The following is a 14,243-nucleotide window of genomic DNA, read 5'->3' as shown; positions in this document are numbered from 1 at the left end:
AATAACAGGATTACTTCTATTATATTCCAGTATATTTTTCCCCTCTGCCTCTATTTTTGTTCATCAGTTTATGTTGTTCATTATATTCCATAAATGAGTGAGATCATATGATACTTATCTTTCTCTGACTGGCTTATTTCGCTTAGCATGATGCTCTCCAGTTCCATCCATGCTGTTGCAAATGGTAAGAGTTCCTTCTTTTTTACAGCAGCGTAGTATTCCATTGTGTAGATGTACCACAGTTTTCTAATCCACTCATCTGCTGATGGGCACTTAGGCTGTTTCCAAATCTTAGCTATTGTAAATTGTGCTGCTATGTACATAGAGGTGCATATATCCTTTCTGATTGGTGTTTCTGATTTCTTGGGATATATTCCCAGAAGTGGGATTATTGGGTCAAATAGGAGTTCCATTTTTAATTTTTTGAGGAAACTCCATACTTTTGTGTGCACTTAAGAAGAATGTACATTCTGCTGCATTGGGGTGAAATGTGCTATAAAGGTCTATTAAATCCATCTGATTCAGTGATTCTAAAGTCTCTGTTTGCTTGTTAAGTTTTTGTCTGGAAGATCTGTCCAGGGAAGTCAGAGGGGTGTTCAAGTCTCCTACTATGACTGTATTGTTGTTGATCTCTCCATTAAAGTCCTCTAGAAGTTTTTTAATATATTTAGGTGCTCCTATATTGGGTGCATATATGTTTACCAGGATTATATCTTCTTGTTGGACTGATCCCTTTAGTATTATGTAGTGACCTTTGTGATGGCCTTCATTTTAAAGTCTATTTTGTTGGATATGAGTGTTGCTACTCCAGCTTTTTTTTTTCTTTTCCATTTGCATGGAAAAATTTTTTCCATCCCTTCACTTTCATCCTGTGTGTGTCTTTTGTTTTAAGGTGGGTCTCTTGTAGAAAGCATATAGTTGGGTCATGTTTTTGTATCCATTCAACTACCCTACACCTTTTGATTAGAGCATTTAATCCATTTACATTTAGGGTTATTATTGAGAGGTACTTATTTATAGCCATTTTAATTCTGTATGGCTAGGTTTCTCTCTGTTTCTTCTTCTCAGCAACCCCTTACAGCAATCCCTTTAGCATTTCTTATAATACTGGCTTGGTGGTAATGAACTCCTTTAGCCTTTTTTTTTTGTCTGGGAAGCTCTTTATTTGACCATCTCATTTTTAAATCGTGGTTTCAGATCCTTGCTTTCCATTACCTTGAATACTTTATGCCATTCCCTTCTTGCCTGTAGAGTTTCTGATGAGAAATCAGGTGTCAGCCTTATGGGAACTCCTTTGTATGTAACAGTTTTCTTTTTTCTTGCTGCCTTTAAGATTCTCTTTTTGTCTTTAATTTTTGGCATTTTAATTATGATGTGTCTGGGGTGGGGCTGTTTGGGTTTTTCTTGTTTGGGGTTCTTTGTGCTTTCTGAACTTGTGTGAATTTTTCCTTTACCAGGTTAGGGAAGTTTTCTACCATTATTTCTTCAAACACCTCCTCTATTCCTTTCTGCCTTTCTGCTTCTTCTGGCACACCTACTATCCTAATATTGTTACATTTCACATTGTCCCACAGCTCCCTTAAGCTGTCTTCCTGTTTTTTAATTGTTTTTTTTTTTCTTTTTGGTTCTCTAATTGAGTGATATTTTTCAACTCTGTCTTCTAATTGACTGATTCGATCCTCAGCTTCCCCTAATTTGCTGTGTATTCCTTCTAATGTGTTCTTTACTTGTGTTATGCCATTCTTTATCTCAGACTTTTTTTTCATAATTACTGTATCTTTTTTCACACTATTGAACATTTTTAACATCATTACTCTGAACTCTGTTTCAGATAAATTTCTTATCTCTGCTTCATTTATCTCTTCTTCTGGAGAATTCTCTAGTTCTTTCATTTGGGGGTTCTTTGTTTCCTCATTTTGGTTGTCTGTTTGGATTTGTGACTATGTATTAGGTAGATCCTCTACACCTCTCAATCTCTAGTGCAGGACAGTGTTAAAGGCTGTTTCTGACTAATCGGATCAGGCAAAGACTCAAAGCATTCCAGAGACTGCCCCTGTCTACAGACTAATAGTATTCCAACTTGAATTGCCCCCAGGCAATTGTCCTCAGGTGTGGTGAGAGTTTTTTTCAACAAGGTGGGGCAGTTGCTTCTGCCTGGAGGCTAATTGTTACTTTTAATCTTTTTTTTTCTTCAATTTTTTTTTATTGATTAAGGTATTACATGTGTCCATATCTCCCCATTGCCACCCCACTCCCATACATGCCCTCACCCCCCAGTGTCTTGCGTCCATTGGTTATGCTTATATGCATGCATACAAGTCCTTCAGTTGATCTCTTACCTCCCCCCCCCCATACTTTTAATCTCTTAAGTGGCCTCAGGGCAAGGTGTTTTCCAATAGGGTGTGTCAACTGTCTTCCCCCAGGCAAGGCAGATGTCTATGTGGGAAAGATGTCTTCTGCTGTGTGAGGGAATGGCTCAGCCCAGGAAATTTGGGGTGTCTGCCTTCTGAGCTCTATCCCAGAACCCCCAGAATTCCCAGTCCAGCTCTCACAGCTCCAGTCCACTTCATGCTCCCTCTGCCAAAGCACAAGGTGGGTGGCTCCACAGGGAATTTTTGTGCATTGGCCCTTCAAGAAGGTGCCTGAACTTTCAGCTGCTACTTCCTGACAGACAGAACCCCACTGCTTTTCACAGCCAGATATTATATGGGTACCTCCTCAGATTTGGTGCTCTCTGCTGGGGAGCCCAGCTTCGGGATTAGATCCCAGAGTTCTCAGTGGCACACCCTCCCCCCCAGCTGAGATAACTCTCAGGGACTTCAGTTGCCATCTGTGGGTGCCCCGCTAGCCGTTTCGTGCCTCCACCCCTCCTACCAGTCTCTATGCGGTCTCCACCTTCAGTCCTTGGGTATCAGGGTTCTTTCCTGTGAATTTTCCATTGATTATTCAGAAAGCCTTTCTGTATTTCAGTTGTACTTCCAGGTTGTTCTCATCACTGACATCTTTAAAACATTTTTTAAATCCCCAAAACCTTTAACACAGACTTCTCTAGGTGAGCAGTTTTCAATTTTGTCTCTTCAGTTGGTATTCGTGATAGATGTGAGTCAAGTCTACTATGCGACTCACTCGGAGCTACCCAGGAAACACGCAACTCTGCTCAGTAGCTGTAACTATCTTTCTTTCCCAAAGAAAGCACTCCAGAGCTGTTCATAGAGATAACCTTGAATTCATTACATTTTATTATTTTTAAGTAAATCATTTACAAGCATGGGCAATTTAACTCTTACTAGTTACAACTTACTCAGCATGTACCTCACAGTTCATCCTGCTATTTCTATTGAGAGCTACCACCAGAGACCTTCCTCTAGCCCAGGGGCCAGCAAACTTTCTTTGTAAAGGGCCAGATCATAGATATTTTCAATTTTGTGGGCCATACAGTGTTTGTGGCAACTATTAAATACTGTCACTGTAGCCCATAAACGATGCTTAAGTGAATGAGTGAGCTGTGTTTCAATAAAACTTTATTTACAACAGCAAGCAAGCTAGATTAGACCCATGGGCCACAGTTTGCTGACTCCCCTCCAACCAGCTCTCTCCCCCTTCTCAGGCTCAGACAGGGCCTCTCCCAGCTTATCTAGTCTTGAGCCATCTCTGGTGGCCTTCTCTCCTTTTATTCAATACACCATCCTCTCCCCTCCAAACAAGACCTCCCCAGTATGTATTTTATGCTTTCCTGAACACCTGATGTTATTTTACTTGCATTTCGTAAGCTGCTGTTTCCCTTCAGCCTGATATCCTGAAACATATTCCTATGCCTTCTCTTATTCTGCCCATTGTAATACATATTTTTGATAGAGAAATGCATTTTCCTCATTAAGTGGGAGTGCACTTCCTCTAGTAAAAAGAGTAGCTACTGCATTTATAAATTTTCCAGTCAGCAGTAATTATTGCCAGAGAGAGCAAGACTTCTAATTAACAAGCAAATTCCAAATTCTAAATGGTGTGCTAGAATACTTCATTCGATCTGTTGCTTTTTAATTCCCCAGCAGAAGTTTCAGGCTTGACTTTAGCCCCGCACAGTCAGTTTTGTTCTTTACCTTAATCTTGGGTGCGCCCTGGGTCATGTTAATTATTCCCACTAACATGGTCACTTACCTCAGGTAGAAGACCTTTGAGCCCCAGCCTTCAAGGAATGTCAAAATCTCCCTGACCCATAGTTATACTAGTTTCACCTCACACAACAAAAGCAATTCCTGACTGCGGCTTTGTCTGTTTTTCAGGCCTAACTCTTTTTCTCTCTCTCTTTCTTTATTGCCCGCATCCTTTACCTTTATAACCTAATAGAACATTAAAATTCAAACAACACAAAAACCTTTCTCAGTTTTACTAGAGAAATAAAATCCAGAGATAAAGAGAAGGTACGGGGTTAAAGAATGGCAGGTACAAGGTTGAAAAAGTAAGAATATGGAGATTAGAAATTAGAGACTTTATTTTTTGACTGACCTTAGTTATAGAAATCTAATTTATAATTTTAATTGATGGAAAACCTTGAAAAGAAATTAGTCTTGGGGATATACATCTTCAAGGTTTGTGTTGACATTGCTTATTTTTTTAACAAGACAAGAAAGAGGATGGTGAAACATGTTTATATCCTGCTGACTACTAGAGCACTCCAAACACACACAAAATAAACACACAAACGAACAAACAAGCAGTGCTGGAAACTATGAAGAGAGTCCATCAGATTAAATTTACTCAGGGATGCTATTCTTTTTTCTTTAAATATATTTTATTGATTTTTTTTTACAGAAAGGAAGGGAGAGGGATAGAGAGTTCAAAACATCAATGAGAGAGAAACATCGATCAGCTGCCTCCTGCACACTCCCTACTGAAGATGTGCCTGCTACCAAGGTACATGCCCTTGACTGGAATCGAACCTGGGACCCTTGAGTTTGCAGGCCGATGCTCTATCCACTGAGCCAAACTGGTTAGGGCAATAAGACTTCTTGAGAAATATAAATACTTGACAATCAGGCTGGTAAATATAATGGTTTAACCACAAAGCTTGAAAACATTGTTGTAGAAAATTGATTTTGTTCACTTCAGCTGTAAATTAACTCATCAGACCTGTGATAAATAACCCACCACTCAGAATGTGAACTTTCTAACCTTGTGATAATGAATCTACCACACTGCACCTTCTGTTTTGCAGAAAGCTCTTATTTATTTTTGTCTCTTCCCAACAGCTACAGAAGATTTTCATACACAAACCTCATACATATACAGCACCAAGTTTCTTTTTTCCACACAACGTGCATGAAATGCTAATAATCTTGTACTAAAATGTATAAATTCAGCAACCTTCGGAGGTAAGGGAATGGGAGAGGGTAAAGTCAAATGAAAAGCATTCTAAATATATCTTCTCTCTGGTGCAGGGGGAGAAGCAGTGGAGAAACAGAATATCTAAGTGTAAAGAAATAGTATCTTGTTTTCACATAATAGTAAAATAATGATATTTGATTATGAATGTAGTCATTCACAAAGAGAAAAAAAATGAACACATTTTCAAAAACTGGAATTTTAAAGACCATGTTCTCCGATCACTATCTAATAAAATTAGATACAAAATAAAAATATGCCTCTATTACTCAGAAAATAAGGAATTCACCTCTAAATATATCTTGGGTAGAAGAGAATAGTCAAAATGAAATTATGAACTGTAGGAAAAGTAATGAAAGGGAGACCAGTGCACTCCAAACCTCTGGAACACAGTGAAAACTATACTCAGTGGGAAACTATAATATGAATGCTGTGCCTGGGGTCCCCAAGACCACCCTCGGGCCTGATGATGCACCAGAAGGACTCACCCGACTCAGAAAAGCTGTTATACGCATAGTTATGGTTTGTTGCAAGAAAAGATACGGATTAAACCCAGCAAAGGGAAAAAGCGCATGGGATGATGTCCAGGAGCACCCAGGTGCGAGCTTTCACATAACTTCTCCCAGTAGAGAAACACAGAAGCACTTCATTCTCCCAGCAAAGCGTGGCCAACCAGGGAAGCTCACCTGAGCTTTGGTGTCCAGGGGTTTTCCTGCAGGTCAGATACATAGCCACACGGTGTCTGGGTGACCAGCTTCAGCTTGTCAGACTCCAGCTCCTCAAAAGCAAGAAATAGACATTCGCAAAGACTCACACACACTATCTGATGAAACTGGTACCAGGTGGCCCAAAGCCTCAGGCATGCAAAAAGATTCTGGTCAAGTAGAATATTCTAAGGGCTCAGAGCGCATCTCCCAGGAGCCAGGCAAGGGCAGGTCCTGAAGACAGACCTTTCTTGGAAATGTGCAAAGCTTGAGCAGCCAGACCTGCTTTGTTACCACTTTCCGGCACAAATACCTCATGATTATAAAACAAATAGTTAAGGAATTGTAATAATAGATTTAAGAAATTATAAACAAAACCAAAAACAAAATAGCAGAAAAGGGAATTAAGATAACAAAAAAAAAATTAAAAAAAAATAGATTGAATGTATCCCAAAGCCAGTTTTTCCAAAAGACCAATAAAATAGACAAACTCTCATGAGCTTAATCAAGAAAGAAAGAGAACAGAGATTATAATTGATGCCACAGAAATAAAAAGGATTCTAAGAGACTATTATAAACAAGTATATGCCAAAAAAATGGATAACAGAAAAAAAAAGAATGAATTTCTAGAAACATAAAACCTGCCCAGGTTGAATCATGAAGAAATAGAAAACTTGAACAGGCCTATAATCAATGAGATTAGATCAGTAATCAAAAATCTTCCAACAAAGAAAAAGCCCAGGACCAGATGGCTTCACTGGTGAATTCTACCAAACATGTAAAGAAGGATTAACATCAATTCTTTTTAAGCTCTTTCAAAAATATTGAAGAAGAAGAAACACTTCCAAACTTATTTGATAATGCCAGCATTAGTCTAACACCAGAGCCAAAGATACTACAACAAAAGGAAACTACAGGTCAATGTCCCTAATAGTGAACATAAATGCAAAAATCCTCAATAAAATCTAACTGAATTCAATAGCACATTAAAAGGATCATTCACCATGAGCAAGTGGGATTTATCCCTGAGATGCAAGGATGAATCAACATAAGCAAATCAATCAGTGTGATAGACTACATTAACAAATTGAAAGATAAAAATCAGATGATCGCATAATCAGAAACAGAAAAAAACATTTGACAAAATTCAACTTTCTTTCATGATAAAAACTATCAAAAAACTAGTTATAGAAGGAATATACCTAAACACAATTAAGGTCATATGTAAAAAGTCCACAGCTAATATCATACTCAATAGTGAAAAACTATATGATCCAGCAATCCCATTTGTGGGTATTTATCCAAAAGAATTGAAATCATTATTATAATGAAGAGATATTAACATCCTCGTGCTCATTGTAGCGTTATTCACAACTAGAGGCCCGATGCACGAAATTCGTGCACTGGGGGTGGGGGATGTCCCTCAGCCCGGCTTGCGCCTGCTCCCAGACATGCCTAGTGCTGCGTGGAGGTGGGAGAGGCTCCCGCCACCACCGCTGCACTCGCCAGGCGTGAGCCTGGCTTCTGGCTGAGTGGCACTCCTCCCTGTGGGAGTACACTGACCACCAGGGGGCAGCTCCTGCATTGAGCGTCTGCCCCCTGGTAGTCAGTGTGCATCATAGCAACTGGTCATTCTGCCATTTGGTCGATTTACATATTACCATTTTATTATATAGGATAGCCAAGATATAACCCTTGAGGGATGAATGGATAAAGAAAATGTGATATATACTTAAAATAGAATGTTATTCAATCTAAAAAAAAGGGGGGAGGGAATCCTGCCAAATGCAACAACATGGATGAACTTAGACATTATGCTGAATGAAATAAGACAATTACAGAAAGACAAATACTGTAGAAGCCTATTTTTATGAGGTATGTAAATAGTCAAACTCATAGAAACAGGGAGTAGATTAGTGGTTACCAGGCCCTGGGGGGTGGGGGAAATGGATAGTTGTTCAATGGATATAAAGTTTCAGTTATATAAGATGAATAAGTTTTAGAGATCTGCAGTACAACATAATGCCTGCAGTTAACAACACTGTATTTTGTACACCAAATAGTTTGATAAGACGGGTCTAAAGTTAAGTGTTTAATCACAAAAAGGGTGGGATAGAAGAAAATTTTTGAAAGTGATGAATATGTTTATTACTTTGACTCTGGAGGTGGTTTCCCAGGTATATGTTTATGTTGAAACTCATCAAATGTACACATTAAATATGTGTGGCTTTTTGTATATCAATAACACCTCTATAAAGCTCTTAAAAATAAAACAAAGAGCCCTAACCGGTTTGGCTCAGTGGATAGAGTGTTGGCCTGCAGACTGAAAGGTCCCAGGTTCGATTCCGGTCAAGGGCATGTACCTTGGTTGCGGGCACATCCCCAGTAGGAGGTGTGCAGGAGGCAGCTGAATCGGTGTCTCTCTCATCGATGTTTCTAACTTTCTATCCCTCTCCCTTCCTCTCTGTAAAAAAATCAATAAAATATATTAAAAAAATAATAAAATAAAATAAAAATAAAACAAAGAGCTTCTAAAAATAAAAGAGAACAAAAATATACAGGATTAGGACTGAGAAAAAAACCAGATAAGACATTAAAATCATTTTAAGCCCTAGCTGGTTTGGCTGAGTGGCTAGAACATCGGCCAATCGACTGAAGGGTCCCAGGTTGGATTCTGATCAAGGGCACATGCCTGGGTTGCAGGCTCAATCCCTGGCCCTGTTCAGGATACACAAGTGTGTGGAGGCAACCAGTCCCATGTCTCTCTCACCAGCAGCCCCTGAATGATGGGCGAACAGATTACTCCAATACAGTTTCACTGGGAAAGAGAGGGCTAAGGGGTTGCCTGGCTCAAGGGACCAAGCAGCCTCAATTGCCTACCTTGTTAGGGTTTTATTGTACCAGCAGCTTGAGATAAAGTTTATCCTTTAGATATAATCAGCAGGGTAAGTAATCTTGGGAGGACACATGTGTTTGTAGTGTCTTTTAAGCAAGGACACCCAAAAATTAAGCATAAAGATTCCAGTAAACACCCGGGGGTCTGCATGTGCATAGACTTGTTTGGAAAGGTCAAGGAATTATTCGGGGCACCGCCTTCGACACTCCCCTAAGTTAGAATTCTCATAAACAGGGCAGGCAGCCTTCTGCACACTTTCCTTTTCTCAGAATGCCCTCCTTACAAACTTTCCAACCAAGTGTTGTGTGCCCCCAACACCTTCTACTCTCTCTAAAATTCAATGGAAAAATATCCTCAGGTGAGGATTAACAACAAAAATCATTTTAAGAAAATCTTAGATATAATTCATAGCAATAAAGTTCAAGACCTAGAGGAAATGTATATTTTTTAAGCAAACTATAAACTTCCAAAATTGATCCCAGATTAAGTACAGCTGAGTTCTAACAATAAAAAGTCTAATTTTGGTGTCATTTATATAATTCTGGACCCTAAAAAATATTAAAAGCTTCCAAATTCATCTTATGAAACCATCATAACTTCTTTTTAAAACGGATAAAAGAGGAATAAAAGGAAAAAGAAACAGACCAATTTCACATAAATATAAATGCAGAACTTTCTATTACCAAATAGAATCCAGCAATATATTAAAGGAATAATACATTATGATAAATTAATTCATTATATTAACAAATGAAATAGTAAAAGCATATATCATGATAATGGATGGTGAAAGTTGATAAAACTAAACAGCTTAGTCTAATAAAATTCTAAGTAATAAGAATTGAAGAGAGCTACATAAGTAAGATAAATTCTGCTTATAAAAAGCAATATCAAACATCATTCTAAATTGTATAGCACAAAGCCATTTTCACCAGAAATAAGGCAAGGATACCTGTTATTCACATTAAGGTGCAATACTGCTTTAGAAAATTGGGTAGAAAAACATGGGACAAGGGGAATGGTGATGTATTGGAAGAGGGAAAAGTTTTTGCTACGTATAATATTGTCTACCTAGAAAACCCAAAATCCCTAAGTTAAAACAAAAACTGTTACCTTAATACAGAAATTACTTATGGTGTATTGATTCAAGAAAAATATACAAAATCCATGTAGTAATAATTATCTCCATATCATAATAACCAGCTAGAAATTGAGGTAGGAAAGTTGCATTCGTACTTATATCAAAAAATGAAAATATACAGAATAAAATTATTGTAGCAAAGGACCTATAATAATAACAACTATAAAGTTTTAATGAAGTACATAAAGGTAAACAAAACAAAAGATATACATAAGAAGACATAAAGATATAATATCTCAAACAATTTTTAAGTGCAATTCTCATATGAATATATGTTTTTTTCTATATTTTAGGTAAATAATCCAGTTCATATGAAAGAACAAGTGTTTGAGACTAGTCAAAAATTATAAAAATGAATAATGAAAGGAAACTTGACTTACCAAGTATTTTAAAGTCATTGTAATCAAAATAGTATGTTATTTGCATTTGAATGGAAAATATATTTGGTAAGTAGATTTTCCTAGATACATATCTCATTATGTAGGACATATATCTCATTATGTAAGATAGCATTCAATTTACTGGAGGGAAAAGATAATTATCCTATCTAATAATAGAGTAAAATGTAAATTACCATCACTCCGCTACGCCCACGATTGGGCGGCGGGAGGCTGGGGGGCAGGACTCGGGGTGGCCTATCCGGCCATTGAGAGGCACGGATCCGCTGCCACTGAGGGGGGCGGGACTCCCGCCCCCTGCGACTCTCAATGGCCAGATCAAGGCCAGATCCGCGGCCGCTGAGGGGGCCTGCGCGGACACCCAGCTGCGCCTCTCAACGGCAGGGTAGCCAGGTGTCCGTGGCAGCCCCCCTTAGCGGCCGTTGAGAGGTGCAGGGGGTGGGAGTCCCGCCCCCTGCACCTCTCAACAGCAGGGTAGCCCCCCTCAGCGGCCACGGACCATCAAAAGCGTGGGAGCTGGGTGCCTGTCCGCTCAGGCACCCACCTTCCCGTGATCAAAAGCAAAAGTGTGGCAGCTGGATGCCTTTCTGCTCAAGCACCAGGCCTTTCAGAAGCCTCCACCACGCAACCCAGGCATGTGACCTGACTCAGAATAAAGCCATGACCTCCTAGTACATAAGTCGACACTCAACCACTGAGCCATGCCAGCTGGTCATTCATGATGATTTATATATATGCTAGAGGCCCAGTGCATGAAATTCGTGCACGGGGGTGGTGGTGTCCCTCAGCCCAGCCTGCACCCTCTCCAATCTGGGACCCCTCTCACAATCCAGGACTGTTGGCTCCCAACTGCTTGTCTGCCTGCCTGACTGATTGCCCCTAACCGCTTCTTCCTGCCAGCCTGATCACCCCCTAACCACTCCCCTGCCACCCTGATCGACGCCTAACTGCTCCCCTGCCAGCCTGATTGCCCGTAACTGCCCTCCCATGCTGGCCCATTCACCCCTAACTGCCCTCCCTTGCCAGCCTGATTGCCCCTAACTGCCCTCCCCTGCAGGCCTGGTCACCCCCAACTCCCCTCCCCTGTAGGCATGGTCACCTCTAACTGCCCTCCCCTGCAGGCCTGGTCACCCCCAACTGACCTCCCCTGCAGGCCTGATCCCCCTCAACTGCCCTCCCCTGCAGGCCTTGTCCCTCCCAACTGCCCTCCCCTGCTGGCCTGATCACCCACAACTGCCCTCCCCTGCCAGCCATCTTGTGGCGGCCATCTTGTGTCCACTTGGGGGTGGCCATCTTTGACCCATAGGGGCAGACATCTTGTGTGTTGGAGTGATGGTCAGTTTGTATATTAGGCTTTTATTATATAGGATATATCTCCTATCTAATAAAGAGGGAATATGCAAATTGACCGTCACACTGTAACAAGATGGCTGTATCCACAGCAGAGGCGGGGATCCCGTAACACAAGATGGCTGTACCCACAGCGGAGGCCAAGTTCCCATAATGAGCCTTAACGAGCAATCAGCAGGGACCTGAGGCTGCGTGGCGCTGGGCCGGGTCAGGGGACCTGAGGCTGCACCCCTGCCTGATGGGGTTTGACAGGGGCCTCAGGCCACCCCCCCACCCCATGCCAGACCAGGGGACCTGAGGCCACGTCCCCTGCCCCGGTGCCAGGCCGGGAAACCTGAGGCCATGCCCCCGGTCATGTCGGGCTTGTCAGGGAACCTCAGGCCACACACCCCTACCCGCGGGGCTTGATGGGGGACCTCAATGTGCTCCCCCCTGCCCCAGCCCAGGCCAGAGGACCTCAGGCCACGCCCCCCACCCTGGCGTTGGACCAGGTAACCTCAGGCCATGCCCCCCACCTGGCGGGGCTTGATGGGCGTGGGGCCGGCAGGGTCTGGATCTAGCCCAATGTGGGTGGGGGCAGCTGGGTCTGCGTCTCGTGTGATTTCAAGATGCACATGGGTGGGCAGGGACTTGACTCTGGTTCCTGTGGCGCACCCCAGACTCTGACAGGAGGAAGATTTTCATATACATTTTACTAATTTTCTTTCATCTCTGACACTTCTATTATAGAGAAAGGGCAAATAGCAATATTAAAATATTTCCTCTAATTAATTCCCTTTTAATGTTCATGAATTTCGTGCACCAGGTCTCTAGTATATTAGTGTGTGTGTGTGTGTGTGTATATATATATATATATATATATATATATATATATATATATATGTATGTATATATATGCAATACATTTTATTTTCTTCTCTAAGCCAAAATTTCTCAAAAAAAGATGAGTGCTTTGAGATATTTATTAGTTGTACCTGAATTAAGAACTCTGTCATCAAGTAAGTTTAGGGAAAACTGAAGTAAATGAAGTCAAGCAATTTTTACTTTGGATCTTTAGAGCCTCCCATGTCCTGATATGCATGGTCAGTCCCTCAGTATAGGATGTGGTACAAATGTTTCTTGACCTTATTTAACCACTGAACTCCCCACCCCGTGTCTTTTTGGGGGAATGAGGAGCACTTTGAGACTAATATTCCCTGGACCTTCTCTAGGGAAGGGAAAGCCACTGAGGGCTTTTGAGCAAGTAAGTAAATGTTTTAGGAAAATAATGTAGAGCGATGTGCTAGACTAGCACTTTTCAACCTTTTTCATCTCATGGCACACATAAACGAATTACTAAAAGTTGAAGCCCACCAAAATGTATATTACATTTTTGCAGACCTGATAAAAAAATAGGTATAATTTTGATTGATGTAAAATAATAATAATTACCTACTTTTTTGCCTCAGAGTGAGTTTTTAAAAAATCAGGTGTCTATGGTGGTGGGCTAGAAGGGGTCAATAGGAAGAAAAGGGGGCATATGTAATACTTTCAACAATAAAGATTTTTTTAAAAATAATCAATCAATCAATCAATCAGGTACCTATACTTGTATATAAAGATTTCTGGTACAAAGAATTAATCAATCAGATTCAACCTTATTATTTGAAGTAACCAATAAGATGCAACTCTATTTTTTTTTTTAATTTATCAATCTAAGGGAAAAGAGGTCAATGCCCCTGACTAAATAGTCAGGTACTGCATGTTTTAAAAATTGTTGAAAATCACTGTACTAGACACTAGTGGGTTATCTTCTTGAAGACTTCCCGTCTGGCAGCTGAGTGTTTCAGAGGCTCAGATCACCAATGGAACTTTTTTTTTCACTTGTCACATGGATGCCCCTAGTGATATATAAACTTCACAACTTTGTAGTTTCTTTATCTATGGAATAAGAGAAAGGAAGAGAAAAGAGGCTAATGTAAACTATATTCTAGAATACCTGGTGGAAAGAGACCTCATGGAATCTCACTGATGAATTTTGCTATAATTGGTGTTAAAAGAAATAGAGTAGCACTATATCCATCTTAATGAATGACATTAGCATTCTTTTTTAAATTTTATTTTTAATCATTTTTTATTTTCAATTACAGTAGACATATCCTATATAATAAAAGGCTAATATGCAAATTGACTGAACGGCAGAACAAGCAGTCACTATGATGTGCACTGATCACCAGGCGGCAGACGCTCAGTGCAGGAGCTGCCCCCTGGTGGTCAGTGTGCTCCTACCGGGGAGAGCCGCTCAGCCACAAGCCGGGCTCATGGCTGGTGAGCACAGTCGTGGTGGCGGGAGCCTCTACCGCCTCTGCAGCAGTGCTAAGGATGTCCGACTGCAG

This window comes from Cnephaeus nilssonii (assembly GCF_951640355.1).
Source record: "Cnephaeus nilssonii genome assembly, chromosome: 1".
Classification (NCBI taxonomy): Eukaryota; Metazoa; Chordata; class Mammalia; order Chiroptera; family Vespertilionidae; genus Cnephaeus; species Cnephaeus nilssonii.
Note: the sequence above shows the minus strand (reverse complement) of the source record.